This window comes from Dromaius novaehollandiae, chromosome 16, assembly GCF_036370855.1.
Source record: "Dromaius novaehollandiae isolate bDroNov1 chromosome 16, bDroNov1.hap1, whole genome shotgun sequence".
Lineage (NCBI taxonomy): Eukaryota > Metazoa > Chordata > Aves > Casuariiformes > Dromaiidae > Dromaius > Dromaius novaehollandiae.
The window spans coordinates 10,194,610-10,210,133 of NC_088113.1; the positions used below are offsets into that span (position 1 = coordinate 10,194,610).

The window sequence follows — 15,524 nt, forward strand, 5'->3', positions numbered from 1 at the left end:
AAGAACAGACACTGGCATCAGTACAGAAACCATCCATGAATCTACAGGGATTTTGCTGTCCATTAGAGCAGAGGAAGCTGACAGTCAATGCATTTTCCACTAGGAAAAGGTGGGTCAGTTCTGCTCCAGGCTGCTGGACTCTTCTCTCAGTGGGACTCATGAATTTCAGGATACTGCACTGCTTTTGCTCATTTTACAGATACAGTTCATGCTCTGTTTAGAGTGTGTGAAACAGCCAGTGAGTGTTTCCCCCATTGAGTTGGCTTGCTTTTCTGACACTTCATCTTGCAGGTTTAGAACAGAAATATTGTCTTGCAATGGAACAGAAACAAAGTTCTCTGCCCCCTTCCCTTTTTACAACTAAACTTCTGCTTGACAAAAGGAGACAGAAGGAAGCAAGAAGAGAAAATAACTACTGACAAAAGTTGCATTTAGGGGGAAGAAGGGAAAAAAAAAAGGCATTTACATGCAATCAGGCTGGACCTCAACCATGCTGAAGAACGCACAGACTTCTCTGCTAAGTTAGAAACTCCAAGAACACACAGTAGGTCGCTCTGGGTCAGCCTCATACTGATCTAATATGCAGGTACAATTTGTATTGCACTGTACACATGAAGATGTCAGGCTCGGCTGGACAAGCTTTCCTTCACCAAATTCCCTGTCTGCCTGCCCTCTGTTTAATTGGTTCTCCTGAGCCTGCCAGTTGGCTGAGGACTGGCACAGAAGAGCTTTACCCTGTTAATGAGAAGTATCAATTTTGGCCCAGGACAGTCTGGATTGTCCATAGCTATGCCCTTTACATAATGTTATAACCCATGGAACAGACAAGATTTTAGGATAATGCTAAAGAATATGGAAGCTACAAGTGCTTCAGATGTTCACCTTAGCACCAGCCCATTTCCTCTCTCTGACTGGGAGACTCCCACAAAACACACTGCAAATACTGTTTTACAGATTCTTCAGCAAAATGAGAATGACTATTTTTACAACCTGCTTTCAGTAACCACTTACTATGGAAAGTAAGAACAAGCAAAATAATTTGGTTTTTTTTTGCATACAAAGGAGCGTTAATTTTTAGAGCTTCAATAAATGTCCTAATTGAATGACTTATCTCTGCTTCAGTTAAATGCAAGTAACACTGCTGCCCTGATTTAATTGCTAATTAGTCAGCAATCACTGTTATTCCCTGAGCCATTTTCCAACCAAAACACATACAGTGAAATGCTTGTTTCCTACTACAAGGGAATAATTGAATAACTGGCTGTCTAATGGCAACTGTATGGTTTGTATCATTCCTTAAAACATTCAAAAATGTTAAAGAAAATGCTGATCTGTCTTCCTGAGGTGGCAGAGAGCTCAGCTGCCAAACCACAAAGTCATCTGTTGGTTGATTCAGCACAAGGTCTTCCAAAATTCTTCAGCATACTCTGCAAAATAAGGTATTTCCCAGTCACAACTATAGGATCGTCAATCTACGTTAATAATCTAGGCATAAGCGAAACAAAGCCTTTTTAGCAAGGGTATATGTCTTTCTGCCTCTCCAATCAGACAACTGTTCATTAGAAAGACAAAGCACTTCCTCCACAAAAATATACATTATTTATACACATCAATGCAACTTTACCAGACAGCAGTTTAAGTAGATGCATGGCACTCGTTGCCTTTTCACACTAATTTATTACAGAGCAGGTAATTATTCCACATTCCACTTCCTCAGAGTCAAGGGAACAGAGCAGTCAAAAAATACAGAAAAAGAGGAAAATATTAATTCAAGTATTGAGCAATTATATTAAATGGCTATAGCAGATCAAATCTTTAAATGGCTGTCAGCTCCCCACAAAATACACAGTGCTAGAACACTAAAAGAGAGCTTTACAACGGATCTAAAACATCCCTCTCATGGCTTAAGTTGACTACTAGAAGTCGGAAATTGTCTTGGGGCTGCCATCTTCCCCGGGTGCCTTTCGAGCACTGCCTGTCATCCTGCTCAGCTTGGTGCTGGCTACAGCCAGAAACAAGTTGTCGGAGTCAGTGGATCGGAGGGTAGACCAGGTTTAAAACGATGGCTTCTACAGAACCGGAGAAACGTGGCGAGTTTCAGGCCCTCTCAAGTCTTCTGACACCACAGGCCCAGGACATGGGCAAAGACCCTCCTTCTTAAACTGTTCTTTTCTGGCACAAGACAATCATCCTCAACGTGTTAGGCAGGGCAGCTCAGGACTGGCACCACCCCTAGCGACCAAGACGACGCAGAGCTCTCACCATTTTAAGCCCTTTTGACCAGCGTGCCAAGCAGCAGCACAAACCGCTCCATGACGGCCAGCAACCCAGGCCCAGCCCTCCCAGCAAGGGCGCTCGGTGCAACCCAAGGAAGGAGATGTGGGATTGCCATGACAAGAAAGCACTGCAAGTGCAGACCAGAAGATGCATTAGTGAAGCAGTAAGGAGAAAGACCTGCTCTCTTAGTGTTCTTAAAATGCTAGTGTCATGGGACGTGGTCTGTGGATACTGATGCACGAAAAGCCTTTATGCTAGCTGTAAGCAACAGCTTGCCGAAGGATGCAGTGTTTTGACAATTCCTGGAATTCTGCATTTCTCAGGAAAGATGGCTAACAGCACGGAAATGCTTATAGTACAGCTAAGTCCAGAGTGGGCAAAAGCGTACAGGTACACAGTAATAAGAACCAATATGGAAGTGGGTTACCTGGACACGTGTGATGCAGAACAAAATAGCTGCTTAAGAAGGAGACTCCTGGTGGGTTAAACGGAAAGGGGATGGTGGCAGAAGGAAGAGAGGGAAGCTGATAAAATGCAACAATTTAAGAGCACAGGAACACATCCTACGCGTAACGCTGTGCGTCGATAAGGATGATCTAATGACGAGTTTTCATCTGGAATAATGTCAGCATGATTGTGAGTGCTATGCTGTTCCTAAAGAGGCAGAGACGCCAAAGGGCAACACCAGTAAATGGTTCAGAACGTGACTGCTCGCCACAAAAGAGCCGACACGAGAGTGACAGGAGTCCGAGTGCTGCTGAGCGAGAATGAAGTGCCTGCAGAGATGCGCGGGAAAGGGAAAGCAGGGACTGAGCCCTCCATCCTCACCATGCCTCAGCCCCGAGACGATACCAAGCCTGGAGCATGGGCTGTGCTGCTACTCAGTTTGTCTTTCCACCTGACACATGCGGCTTTGAAGGAAAAACAAAAATAAAACCCCTGCTTTAAAACCTAATGGCCTCCATTCCATTTTGCTGGGTGGCACTTCACTCTAAGTTAATACCACAGACGGATTTTCTCCTACAAAAGAAGTTTTTAAACTCAAGCATATCTGTCTCCAGTGTTAGACTCCTGAGATACTGACATTATTCTCTTAGAGAAATGCCAGAAGCAAAATAAGAAAACAAGGACAAGGACAGAGCATCTCATGACAGACACATACTGAGGGTAAAGTCTAGGAGCTGGAAAGCTGCAATTAGAGCTCATTTTAGCCATGGGGCTAAGTCCCATCCCCTTCCTCGCTTCTCAACAATTCTTCTGCTGAAAGAAATCTAAAAGTCCTTATATGAAGCTATCATCTATTTTTGCCCATCCACAGTGACCAAATAGCTTTTACATCCTTTCAAAAGAAAGAATCTCACTCATTTCTAAGATTGGTCAAATAGATCTATCAACAGAGAAAGGTGGTAGAGCAGTGAAAATGTTGAAGCATGTGCAGAAGCAAGGTTACATGTGCAGAAAACAAATTTTTAACTATTTCATTAACTGGTATTCCCCCCCCCCCCCCCAAGATATTGAAAAAGTTTTTAACTCCCTGCAATAATGCCCAATTGCAGATGAACTGGCCAGCGGTGCAACTGTTCACCCGAAAGCCTCTCACCCACATCTGTGTGTGCCTCTGCTCCTCAGGCTGCAGACATCACCGTGAGCAAGAACTTGCTTTACTACACTGTATACTCTAATTATGTCCTTCAGAAGGACAAAACCTACAGACTTTCCATGCAGACACAGTAATGATGGACAAATCAGGAACAGATCATTTGATAAGATTTCTTCCCCCAAGGAGAAGACTCTCAGGCTATCCATGACACCCTTTTGCAAGCATCTCAGACAGACTTGCGGGTAACTACCCTGCTGTACAATGTCTGCCTCAGCAAACTGCTTCTCTGAGTTACCGTCCTCTCACATCAGCATTTTAAAAATAGGAAAAAAACCATTTGCATTTGTTACAGTCAGGTAAAGTGTCACTGCAACATGATATTCTACTGAATGTAAATGAAACTAAGCAGCTAAAAGAGAATAAATAAAGGCACTCAGCAGACATGTCAGACACAGCCACAGATTAGACATCCAAGGGCACCATGATCTGCAATTTATACCTATGCAATTCTGTCTTCAGCTAAAACCAGTCTAATAATTGCTACAATATTTCTAACAGACTGTGCCAGATTTACATTTTTACACAGGGTCTACTGTAAAACACAAAGCCTAGAGAATTAGCTTAGCCCCTTCCCAGTGACCAAGGAAAAACAGTGAAAATGGTTTCAGCCCAAAGCGGGATCCGTAACCACAGGCTGTACAGCAGCAGAGCACCTGTGCCCTGTTCTCCCACAGCAGGACCTGTAGCTTGGTCTAAGTGGGAAGTTTCTTTCCGTCTCCCAAAGGAAATGGGAAGAAGGCTCTCACTTTTGTGAGAAAGGGGAAAGAGCTGCTACCGACATTGTTCCTCCCGTATCTGTTAGAGACCTGGCTTATCGCATACGGCCCCTCAACAGTCCTTCAACAGCACAAGGTCACCACTGATTTGCACCAGTCTGAACCAACAACATAAACGCAGGATGCTCTGTGTCCTTCAGTAATACCTGAGTTACTTCAGCTATAGCTCTTATTTGTTCCTCTTCAAAATACATTGCTAACAGAACCCTTTTGCTACATGGATTATAAGTATTATATAGAAATGAGCTGTTTCCCAGCAGCTTGCACATGTTTCTCCCCAACAAATGCTTCCCACAGAGCAGTAACTCACTCTAGCTTTCCAGGTGAGGTCAGGCCAGCTGCACAAGGGTCACAAAATACTTCTTAGGGCAGGTGAAAAATATGTTCTTCCTACAACATTTTTTTATTTGCCGACACCGATCCCTAGACTTAGGGCAAAGCCTTTCCTTTGTCTTTGCCATGTTTCATGCAAGCTGGGCTTTGTTTTTAAACATTCTCTTAAAAGTCATGAAGTTTGTGTTGTACATGAACCCCTCCATCACCAGGGAGACAATGCAGCTCTTCTGTCCTTCTGATTCAGATTGGCAGAGAGATCCTGATTTCTGGAACAAAATCAGTATCTAGGACGAAGGGGAGACAGGGTTATTTTCCTCCCAGTGGCAGTATTTGAACAGTTTTGTAAGATGAAGATTTTTTCAGTTCCCAGTACTATAGCAAATTGATTCAGAGAAACAATCACAAAACAGACTAACTTAAAGCATAAGACTTTTATAACAGTACAGTTTTTTTTTTTTAATCCAGTTTTCTTAGACAGTATGTGAACAGTTTGGGCCACTTTTTTGTTAAAGTGGGCCACTTTTTTGGCCAACTTTGTTTGTTAAAGTTTAGAAGCATTTCTAAAAGAACCCTCATTGATTCCTAGAAAAATTAAGAAGGTCTTTTCTGTCCTTCTTTAGCCCTCGAGTCATATCTTAATTTCTGGGAGATTACCTGCTCATCTTCCATGTGCTCACACAGGGTATCTTCCAAAAATCCTCCTAGCTTTACCACCAATAGCCTGCGACTTTTTAGAAAGGAAACACGCAGCTGCAGTAATCAGTCTGCCTTTTGTCCAGATACTACAGATGGCATTTACTGGTCAGCATACTTCATGTCAAACTTCAAAGTTTTAAACAGCCTTTAGAAAAACTGGCTTTAGCAATTAGCACTTCATAAGGGACAGTGGGAGTCTGAAGTCTAAAATACAGAAGTAATAAAATTACAGCTTCCCACACCACACAGGGAAATAAATTGTTAGTGGAAAAGATATAAGCTAGATGGAGACGAAAGAGAAAACAAATTCATTGTCTGTTTTGCAGACCTTTTATTGCTATATCTTCTTTTTCTGCTTAGTTTCACTTTGAAATTTAACAATTCTTGACCGCCCAGCCACCAGTCAAAGCACCCCAGAGAAACCTGGAACATCAGGGATCAAATTAGCAGGGAGCACAACTCCTTATTTGTTTGTGTGTATTTAGACAGGAGAAATGTAGACATGGTTTCAGAAGGGTTTTTATCCAACCAAAGTTATCCAAGCTATGCCAAACATTAAATGCCAAAAAGGAATTTGCTGCTAGAGATAATGAAAAATATTACCACATAGTAACAGACCTCAGAATTAAAACAACCTTTCAGATTAAAATAGATTTTAAAGAAACAGACACTGGAAAAAACACAGCATGTGCACACGCACACACATACGGGACATGGAATTAGCTCCTCCAACGAGAACGCAGAGCATCTAATGATTTTGTTTGCTCCTGCTTTTGGGTGCCATAATAGCTAAATATCAGCAGGGCTCCAATCCTCAGAGGAGCTGGAAAGCAAGACTAAGTAATCAAAAGCTGGACACCCCAAAAATTAGAGCAGAGGCAAACAAGAACAACGGCCACCCTGACAACATCAAGTCACTTCAGAACTGCTTGTACTATACCATAGGGAAATTATTTAGGAGGAAGACTGGGAAGGAAAAGGGAGCAAGGAAGAACAGAAGACACGTAGCATGGCTGCACGGGATATGAGGCAGCACACATTTCTTAGCTCACCTGAGAAGAGAAACATCTAACCCAGGGCTCTGAATTGTAACTTTGGGGGTCTCCACCTTTCCGACTGCAGGGAGAAGTCAGGCTCCTAACAAGCATACTTGAAATCACAGCTCCAGTTAGGTACCTGAAATACTTGGCCAGACTCACTCCCACACTGTCCCTCATGACAAAAAACACACACTACATGCAGAGCATGCTGCAGTTGGACATGGAAATCCATTCATTGAGACGAACACTGTGATACCTATGTTACTTAGGTTTTGTGTCAAGTTTGAGGCCTTCAATAACAGGCTATTTTGGAGGGGGAAAAGAAACAAACAAAAAAAACCCCAACCCCCCCCCCCCCCCAAACTACACACCCCAACCAACCAAGATTACAGCTGTATGGAAGAACACCCGAGCCCCTCACACAAGGCTACTGATCATAAAGGTATCGCATTCAACATCAGAAGTGGCTACATGCCAGAGAGCGGTAAAAAAAAAAATAATAATCCTACAAACAGCAAAATAGTGTATTAAGTGTTTAGATGTCCTCTGGGAAAGGAGACTCTTCATGGAAGAGACTAATTAAACTTTTGTTCCACTTGACCTTGCTCCCAGAGAGCTGTCAGCAAGTCTACCAAGATGCTTCCCTTCTGATAAAATTACAGCAACACTTAAACTTCCTTTTCAGGATCATAAAAAACACTTTGACGCATATCCACCTCAACTTTTCAACTTTTCCTCTATTCCCTCCTCAACCAGAGTTTTATTTTTTGGACGCAATCAGCAGCTACTTGCTGGGACTATTTGTAGCAACCACCTTGGAGCGCAATTCAAGCCTGCAGCATGCTAGCGTGCATGGGTACTGTAGAAGAGCACAAGTTAAGGAGAGGTGTCAAATCTCAGTGATTCATGAATGTGAGCTGTAGCAACTGTAAGAACTTTGATTATTCTGGAATTAGCCTTCTGTAACTTGGAAGACTCTTTAAACATGGTATCAATTAAATGCTCATATCAAACATGCCTAGAAAACAGATCACTGAATAGTACCATGCACCTGTTTTTTAAACTACCAAAAAGCATCAAACTTCTCTGCCCATAATTAAATGCAGGGGATGATTTCTCATGCTAAGCAGTGTTCCACAATTTATGTCTTGAAAATGGTGATATAAATTGGTGTTGCAATAGCATGCCTTTTTTTTTTTTTTTTTTTTTTGCAGCATTTTTCCTGAAATGCTGGCTCAATATCACTTGGCGTATTTTCAATCACTGATCTAAAAATTAAGTGTCATGTTCTCATTTATGTTTCTAGCACAAGGAAGCCTTGATGTAACACATGAGCAGGCATTAACTATTTATTGACTGTAAGTTGTCCAACGCAAGGGACACAAGAACCTAAGAATCTGTACACTTCTCTATAGATAGTGACTGCACACTTTTCATCATGATTCTCAGGTCTCCATAACTTCAAACACCTGTCAAGAAGCTATGTTTTTAAAGAGCCTACCGTAAATCAGAACAAATCCCAGTGCCTAAACAAACATTAATTATCTTGATTTCCCCCCGCTTTAAGCATTAGCATGTCAGTGAAGTTTCTCACTGTTACAAAGGCAGCGGATGAAATGCACACACTGTGGGAATTCATGCAAGATTAAAAATAAAGATATTAATCTTTCAAAGGATTTGAAAAATAAGTCTCAGCAGCACAAGCTTCTGCTTTTAATGCATCTTAATTATTTAGGCAATGTGCTGGCAAAACACATCACGGGCTGCAGCATCCAGCACAAGTCAAACAGCACTGCAGCTAGAATTTCCCAAAGAAAGGGAGTGGGGCGAGGTGTGATCTGTACACATCTGTGGACAGTGGTTTCAGGCGACCTTATCTGGACAGCAGATGACTTCCCACAACACAAGTAATGCTCAGATTTCAGTAGATCATAATGTGCTTTAGAGGCCAAGTTGCTTTAAGTCAGAGCCCATCAACCAGCCGAAACAGTTAAACGAGTACAATCACAGCAGTGAAACACAGGCCTTCTCAAATGATGTGTTTAGGCTAGTTTTATCTTGCTTTTGTGATATGTGGAGTTTTACGGCTACTGAAAGTGAAACAACTTACTGGCCTAACAACAGTAAGGATTCTAGTTATTTTTATGGAGCACTGGTAGATTAAAACGAAGGTGCATGATCCAAGGCCAGTGCATCTGTTACACTCCTACAGAACTACTAGTAGGCAAAGTGTGTCACCTCCTTCCTGCCCTGCTCCCTGCCAGGTCACACTGTGAAGGCTGCTTATAAACTGGGAAATTCCCTCTGTCCTGTATCTGCGGGGAAGACTCCTGCAAGGCCTCTCTTTTCAGCTTAGCATCTTGTTCTCTTAGGAAGGCTTCTCCAAAGCCACCATGCTACCATGGCCTGACAGGCTTCTGGGGAAGCTGCCACTCTCTGTTCAAGGTGTTCTCCCTCGTTTTGCTATCCTATGGAGGCCTGTAATACCTGAGACTTCCTCACTGGGAAGTTAGTTACACACTACTCCCAGTCACCTCTCGTGCCTCCGTTGTCACTACGCTGATACTTGACTTTCTGATTCTGGATGATCTGAAGGGTCTATAAAGGAGATAGGGTGTTAAGTGCCACTCCATGCTCAGGATTGGTGTATTCCATAGCATGAACTGGCATAGTTTTATTATTCAACTATCTTATTTCAGTCTATTTTTACATCTATAACCTTTGATCCTGCTGGTTCAGCAAGGACCTTCTTCAAGACTATTTTAGACAATGGCAATAGGAATTAGCTACCGAAGAGACAGACGCATGCAGGCTTTAGATGCACAACTGCCTGTTCAACAGCTAAGAGGCATCTTTCCTTTGCTTTCTCATCCTCCCCCTCTCCAGTTTGGAGGTTTTCCCCCATTTCCTTGAAGGACTGTAGAGCTAGGAGAGATCTTTGCTGGTGGTGAGATATCAGAAAATTCCAAACACACAAACTACTTTTCAGAGGATTAGAGCAAACACACAGCTCTCTGGCTACTGCAACACAGCTATACAGTGATTAGGCACAGGAGTTATCCACAGAGCAGGGACGACTGCATGACTGTGGGAACACCACAGTCTGCATCAGTAACGTTGGCATCCCTGACTTGCTCTGAGCCAAGAACTGCACTTTGTCATTCCTGATTATAATCCCTAAAAGGCTTGAGAAAGTTTTGGTGTCACTGCCAGCACAACCACATAACCTCGGCATACTGTTATTACCCTCAGTAACGTACAGAAATTATATTAAGGGAGAAAACCCATCCAAAGCGCTACATATCGATATGATTGGTCATAAAAAAAGTTTTTAAAAAGAGCAATGCATTTTAATCTTCTGAGCTCCAAGATTAAATTTCCATTTTTAGCTTTAGCATCAAATATCAGTGTGAAGAACCTTATTCATTTCTGAAAACATCTCAAGTACTGCATGCTTAATCTAAACAAAGGAAATGACAAATTGTGTCAGTTTTATTCTGCAGCGCTGAACTTAAATTCCAAATCTTAAAATCCTTTACGGATCTAGAAAGTGGCTGACTAATCCTGTAACCACAAAGACAAGTTATTTCACTGCTTTTTTTTTTTTTTCAGTAACTGAATTAGAAACCACACTAAAGGTCAGCCTGTCTGGACAAGCAAGCAAGCAAGCAAAAAAAAAAAAAAAAAAAAAAAAAATTGTTTCTCTGGCATTTGCTTGCCAGAGATTGGACTACAGAAAATAACGCAGGAGAATTTTTTCCTTCTCTAAGTGATTACGCTTTAATTTTCTTAAGTAAGAGCACCAAAATACCTCTGGACATGCTAAAATAAAACATTTTACTGGGCTCTGAAGATTCTGCTAGCTGCACAAATCAACTGTGAAGTACACTGCTGGCCAAGTTTTTTTTTTTTTTCTTTTTTTTAAAGAAAAGTGATCTGTCAGAAAATGCTGACTCCTTTAAACCAAATAAGATTTACTAGAAATCTGAGAGGTTTAACAAAGTTTTATTCGGAAGGGTACTTGGGTCTGTAATGGAATATCCTTCCTGATCAGACCTGCCCTTTCATCTTCTCTCTCTTACCCCGAGGGGCTCTGTTCACTTAATTATTAACAATTAATTTATTTACTGAGGATCACTCATCCCAGAAGATTCAACTCCAGGGACAATTCTTGTGACTAGTAACCCAGACCAGCCACTGCTCTTTGGTCTGCAGCTGGGCCCCACTTCCAGCTCCCCCTGCAGCACGTGGGTCACCTCTGTGCCCAGGGGAAGGGGAAAGGACAGCTGGGTCCTCACTGACATTAAAAAAAAAGAGGAACATAGAAGAGAGAAGGGGAAGAGAAGGAAATCCCACTAAAGCAAGATTACACAAAAGAAAAATGCTACTCCAGCTCTCATTTAACAGTTTAACTAAAAAATGCCTACAGTAACAGTTGCTCCTTCACTGCAGTATTGCTCAAATCCCTCAGTGTACTATTACTACGTAACATAAACCTAACTGAAGCGGTAACTGGTTAGTATTAGCACTAAATCAGTAAGCGAATACAGCCTTTGTTAACACCAGGGAGTGAGATGTCTGTTGCTGGAAGTCAGAAAAACATTGAAACCATGGGGAAAAAAAAAAAAAAAAAAAAAAAAGGTTCAGAACCACCAAGTAAGAAGTTACTAGCGAAAAATGTTAAGACACAAAAACAAGTCAAGCAGCTCTACATACCGCCAGGTTGAAATTCTCCACTTTTCCAGAAACAATCTGTCTTAGTAAAAAGCAGTATATTAAATTACTGTATTAGCATCATTAATCTGAAGACTTCACATACTTAAAACTGTAATGAACAAGGAAGACTTAAGACAAGCAGTCTCAGCCTTATCTTCAAAGGTTTAAGGCTAAATTATCTATGGTATATAGCCATTATAAATATGCTGAGTTGTTTAAAGTTGTCTTAGCACTTAAGAGTATTAAGTTTAAAACAGTTGTTGAAGGAAGGCTAAGTCTCAGCCTCCTAATTTATCTCCTACTTCAGGAGAGCTGCTTAAAAGCTTTTTTCTTTTTTTTCTTTTTCTTTCCCCTCTTTTTTTCTCCTTCTCTCCCCCCAGGGAGACCATACCACTCCACCAGCTCATGTGCCCAAAAGGGAGGCTGGTCACAAAACACCAGTCTGACACCGTTCTGCCTCCCTTCCTTCACTAAGGAAAGGAAACAAGATCTAGCAATTTGAATGTAAAAAATATTGGGAGAGAATTCAAGACTTTGTGAGGAAAGACTGAGTACCTACACTTCAAGGGCATTTTAAAAATGAATAGCTGCACGAACACGGAAGAGGCCGCCTTGGTTAAAACAGGAGCCCATCTTTGATGTCTCTGAGACAAACATTTTTTTGTTACTGTCCCCTAGTGAACTGTCTCCACGAAATCCATGTCACATTAACCTGCATGCCTGGCTATGCAAGGTTTTCCCAAGTGTTTGCTACTACTTGGGCATCTATTTATAATGACCCTTCCATTTAACTGCGCGGCGTCAAGGCACAAAACAAGGAGGCATCTGGTCCTCCGGTGAGATAAACAGGGAGAGATGCAGTAATTGCACACACCAAGTAACACTGGGAATGAGCAACATTCGGATTTTTCCGCAGGTTTTATAGCAGCACAGGAAAAGGCAAACACATCAGGTCCAGAAGTGCGAGCTGAGGTAACTTTGCTCCTCCACGGTGCAGAGCGTCAGGCACTTGGCCCTGGCCATTGGAAAGCATTCACAGAGGCGAGATCTAGCGTTCATCCCGAGGCTTTTCTTTTATGGTCCAGAGACGCAATCCTCCAAGAGGTAATCCAGAACAGCTATATTAGGTTTCTGATGCAGAGTCCCCAAAAGGAGCTCTTTTTGCTGCAGACAAGAGAAGGAGCCTAGGCAAGCTTGTCTTGTTAAGCTACATTACTCTTTACAAACATCGGTGCTAACAGATGAGCTGCAAGAAGATTTTAGAAGCATTTCGAACATATCTCATTTGAGCAGTGCTGTTCCTCCTCTAAGGGCGATACTGTGCCAAGAGCACACACAGCCTTGGGAACACTGATCTCAAGGCATAACACGGCTCAAACAGGTTTCCTAAAGAATTCAGCATGCTCAAAGATGTTTCCAGCCTCACACCTTCAATTATTAATTCCTCTTCCCCTTCTCCTGAGAGCAGAAAGGCACGTTGCAGGGTGACCTTAAACATACAGCAGTGGTGAAACAAATCCAGGGATCAAAGACCCCGGCTGAAAGACTGTTCTGCCTTAACTGCTCATTTCATCCACAAAACTTTCAGTCCTTGTCTCAGCTGATTAAATGTTGCAGCTAGGAAAGGGGACTCAAAGATAGCCCAGGATGTTGGATTTACAAGTCTAAATACTTTTATATAATGTTGATTTTGGGTTACATTACTTCTGTTTCCATTAAGGGCTATGACCTAAGCAATTCCACACAAACAACAGCAACTCACTTTACTTCCCACTCGCTGCAAGTTTCATTTAAAAGCCTTATGTCACAGAAGGCCTGCTATATACAGAAGTATAGCAAAAATGAGAATTTGACAGCAAGCTGCAGGAGTAAGTGCTTTGCAATCAATGTATGTACCAAAGTGAAAGCAGGTGGTGAACAATGACCCTGTTTTAAAACAGAAGAGAGCAGAAAGCTATTCTCTTCCACGGCAGATATTATAAGAATAAAGTCATTGAACTACCTTGTTCTATTTCAAATATTCCTGACAAATTTTAAATCCAAATGTGTTTCCCCCCCCCATACCTCCCAACCCCCAGTTAAAAGGGGAATTTAAGAAGGTTTATAAAACCTATGTACATGGAACTTGCCGTAAATCAGATCGGGGTTTGAAGCAGCCATGAATTGGATGAGGTTTGCAGTAAGGTTCAAAAAGCGCCTTCCCCACACAAATGTTACAAAAGATTTAAGACCACTTAACAAACAATAAAAGATGATAAGCAAGCTGTTCCAAGGCTTATTTTTAAAAAGTCTGTATGTTTGATTGCAAGATGACAAAATGAGCCATTTTTCCTTAATAAAAATGTCGCTAGTTAAAAGTATTTGCTGGGAAGAACATACTAAATATGTTGAAAAGATAACACTTAAAAGAAGCACAAACAATTAGCAGCACTTTATAAACTCTTGGCAGATGGCTGAAGGAAAAAAAGGAAATCCATTTAAGGGACATCAGCGCTATGAATCAAGGCAGGTGACATTTAAAACCAATGAATAAAACATAAAAGAAACCTGTCTCTTTTTATAAATCATACTTCACAGTGGAGATTACATCTAGGTAATATGCTTTACTGCAACATCTTCTTCAATTAGCAGGAGATACCACTGGGGTATGATTTCAATTTTGGAAGTTACTAGTAGTCTCTTCCAGACTGCCTTCTGTTTTCAGAAAATATATCTATTCTTCTTCTTTCTTTTTTCTATCTTTTTTTTTTTTTTTTAAGTCTGGTCCTTTTACTAAAATTACATTGTTGACATTGATAACGTTTTTCCATCATTTTAGATTCAGCATAGCATGAACAAATATCTAAAGTGTGCTTGTTTCCCAGCTAGAAATCAGCCAAAAGTTATATAGGACCCAGATAGGAACATCTATCACTCACCCCAGATCTGTCTTTGTCTCTAAAATTGATCAATGCTCTATCAAATAAGTTCACTTTATGATCAGAGTAAGACCGTTTGAAGAAATCAGTGCCTGAGAGGTAATTTTTATTCCAGCCACTGCTTGGGAAAAGGGGAATACATGATAGATGAAGAGGAAAAACTTTCGGATGGAGAAATCCCTGTGGATTCACCCAAAGTGTTTGGTCTAGTCTTGAAAAAAATAAGCAAAAATCAATGAAAAAAATCTTAATGGAGCTTGCTTTCTATTCTACACAGATCTATAGAGATATTCAGATAATTTTTTGGAAAAACCAATCTTCATTCATTGCAGAAGAGTCAAAGAAACTTGCTTTCCGAGAAGAGAAAGAATATATCGAACTTCTCCATAAAAATTTAACAGAACTCTCAAGTATAATCACATTTAAATGACCTGCAAATACATACACTCTAATATTATTTCTTTTTTCTTTTTCTCCTGCCCAAGTGAATAGACTTTCTGGTGCTTTAGTAAAAAGGCTCAGATTATTCACTTGAGTAATCTGGATGGGGGAAAGGAAGAACAACAAGATTAGTTTAGCGGCCTGCATCTGACACCTTCATCGAACTGCTTCAGAGAGAGAGGTAAGTACAAAGGAGTTAAAACTCAGAGGATCACATTAGAGGCAGGAAACATTATGAAGTGATAAACCATGAAAAGTCACACAACAGCAGCTTACCCATGTAATATAACTTCCCTTCCAGCATCTGCCTTATCCATGTACCCTCAGTAGGCTTTTTTCCTACGTCTGAAAAGACCCAGAGACCAGTTCCAGTGAAGTAAGAGCCAGTCATTTAGACTATCATTGTCTTCAAAGCCTGCAAATGTAAAGCAAATACTCCCAAGCTTTTAATCAATTGAACTTTTAGAAGGACAGACAAAAGGCAGTAAAGCCATAAAGCATCAATATTACATTGCTAATAAATGCTGTCCAAATAAGCGTTCAGAGAAACCAAAGACAGGGAACGTTCCAGGTACGGGTAGACACCACACTGTTCGCGAGACAAATGACACCTTCACCGGCAGAATACAACACATTAGAGACTCTGGTCATTGTAAAGCAGAGC

General features: G+C 41.2%; 1 protein-coding gene across 1 annotated transcript in view; it reads right to left on the minus strand.

Moving 5' to 3' along the window:
* The window catches only part of STK4 (serine/threonine kinase 4), a 48,750-nt gene that overhangs the window by 3,457 nt on the left and 29,769 nt on the right, over window positions 1-15,524 (minus strand). The window lies entirely within an intron of this gene.